The sequence below is a fragment of the Nelumbo lutea genome, chromosome 1 (genome assembly GCF_056320005.1).
Source record: "Nelumbo lutea isolate HS-2025 chromosome 1, American lotus-T2T, whole genome shotgun sequence".
Lineage (NCBI taxonomy): Eukaryota > Viridiplantae > Streptophyta > Magnoliopsida > Proteales > Nelumbonaceae > Nelumbo > Nelumbo lutea.
This window is the reverse complement of record NC_142684.1, coordinates 99,322,264-99,325,051: the sequence shown is the minus strand read 5'-3', so window position 1 is coordinate 99,325,051 and position 2,788 is coordinate 99,322,264.

The window sequence follows — 2,788 nt, the reverse complement described above, 5'->3', positions numbered from 1 at the left end:
TGACTGTCCGATCCAATCCGTTTTAAAAACACCGTATGACTTCTTCATAGGGACCCTAATCCGTTTTTTTTTGGGAGGGGTGGGGTTGGATCTGACTTTTTGCCAGGTTTAGGAATTTGTAAACATGCTTCAATACACATTATTTGAAAAATCGAATTAAATATTTTTAAAGTTTTCTTTCCTAATGAAAATAAAATTAATCTTTTTCTTCTTAAAATAGAATCAAAGTTGAAGGTCGTTGTGGAACACTATTTCATGCTTAAGAGTCGACAATTTATGCATCAAATGTGTTGACGGCTCCTTGAAGAAAAAGCTGGACACTATTTCATGCTTAAGAGTGACATGGACTAATTAGCAACCAAGCTTATGTGCTGTCACCAAGTGACCACCTACCAAACGATCGAAATGGGGCCATAATATCCAGACTTGACCCAAATGGGTCATGGGCCTCGAATTTTTATGGTTCTTAAATCTCAGCTCTAACTATACGGATGTCAGTGGATCTGCTCAAGTAATAAATCCAGATTGTTAATTCAGCCTGTAAATTAACCTGTGTAAAACCTCATCGTTTGACATTGAGGCATTATTATTACTTTTTTCCTTTGACATTGAAGCGTTGAAGCACTTATGTATACACAGCTAGCCTTAGTTGAATATAAATGTACAATAAATGGGTTGGATCCGGTCGGATTCAGGTTAAGTCAAACCTGTACCGACTCTCTGACCAACTCCCGAAATGCATGGTTTATATGCAAACATAATTTAACAGGCTGAATTTTTACAAGATTTCACATGGACGAGGAGGTTTGGCACTTTGTTCGTCCATTAAATAAGTACATGAGCTACGTTTAGAACATCGTCAGACAGTTTAATCCATATCCGGTATGGCCATTAGGTGACAGTTTGTTTTAAGCAGATTTTTTTTCTTATTTGTCCTTTTTGAGAGACTTGGTTTAAGGAGAAGTTACTCTTGCCCAAGGTTCGAAGTACTGATACATCCTGATAGATTGGAAGGGGTGTATCGGTACTTTGTACCCTAGTGCATTATTCTTTTTTTTTTAGTTTTTTCTTTCAGAATTTTAGCAGTATGTATGTTTTTTTTAATTATTAAAAAATATTTTCTTAAAATACCTTTATAAAACCATTTCAACGAGGTCACCGATACGATATGCCCGATATAGGGCATGTGATGTCGATTTAAGAGATACAATACAAATTATATTTTTCTTAGGGCATAAAACATATTTCATTCATTCAAAAGATTGATTCAAAAAGATACCAACAAGGTCAAATAAAATTCAAAGATAATATCTCAAGAAGAACAAAATAAAAAATGGATGAAGAAGAATCGAAAGAACTTTTGCAACCAAAGCAGGATGAATTAAAATCACCAACAGAACAGAAGTGGATAAGTATATTTCCAAACCACCATGCATCATGGAAGCAAACAAGCAAAAAGTCACTTGGAGCAAATCACTCTGGATCTCATCAGTGGAGTGCCCTAAGTTAGGTAACCAATTTGCCGCAAAATTGGCTTCTCTATACACATACGCAAAAGAGGTTGTCAACTTAAGTTCCTACATATGTTGAAGCACTCCCCAACAATGGATTTACATCCACGTAATCTGTCCAATACGAGTTCGGAGTCATTTTCAATATTAACTAGGGGTGACCCCGTGCTGCTCTTAAAAAATGTATTTAAAAAAACAAAGTAACATTATATATATATATATATATATTTTATATAAAATAGTAAAAAAAAATAATTTTCTTTTTCCTACTTATATAATTTATATATTATGAGGATAAGTATAGAAATCAACAGCTAAACATAATAACCAACCAATGGTGGCTCAGTTGGTAGTATAGGGAAGACCTGGGATCAACTCCTGCTACCATCAGGGTTGAGGGATGGGCTACTCCCATAGTGTGGTCCTATAAAGCCAAAAAAATGTACTTACCATGACATGAATAACTAAATTTTAAAAGATAACCAAAGGCTCACGTTTAATGTTTTTATTGCATTTTATTATCGAAGCAAAACAATTCATGTCAAAATCTACATTAAATTAATAAGAAAAAAAAGAGAAAAACTTGATAACCCATAAAAAGGAGCAATGATTTCTTTAGATTTTTACAGAAGAAGATTGGCTCTTTCAATGTACTGGATAGGAAATTTTGGGTTTTGGCATTAATTTGGGTTCAAATTTAGAGTTGGGCCAGATGTCTCCTAACCTCACCCAATCCATTTAATTTATACCCTTACTTTATTAGAGAGAGACATTAGGAGAGATTTAAGAGAAAAAATGGATATAATGGAGGAGGGGAGATGTTACAAACATTGACTATTGAGAGGAGAAAGAGAGAGAGGGAGAGGGAGATTTAATAATGATCTTATTAGAGAATAAATATAGATTTTATACAAAAGCAATGAAGATGCATGAGGGTTTTAATTTTGACTTGTATTTAAATAATTTAATTTAAAAGTAAATATACACATGTGTAAACTCTGCGGTGAGAGGAACTCTCACCTCCCTTCTTTCCTTATCTTTCTATTATATATAGATTTGATAATTAATTATGAAATTTTGTTGCAATTTTTAGATTGATGATAGGTTGATGGAGCAACTTCCTATACTTCTACATGCAACGTAAAGAACAGTTCCATTATAATCATGAGCGACCACACCAATTGTACAATAGCCATTAGAACTTTTGTATGAGTTGAAATTGATTTTGATTGATGATATGCATTCACCACTGGACTTGCACAAATCTCGCTTCTCTT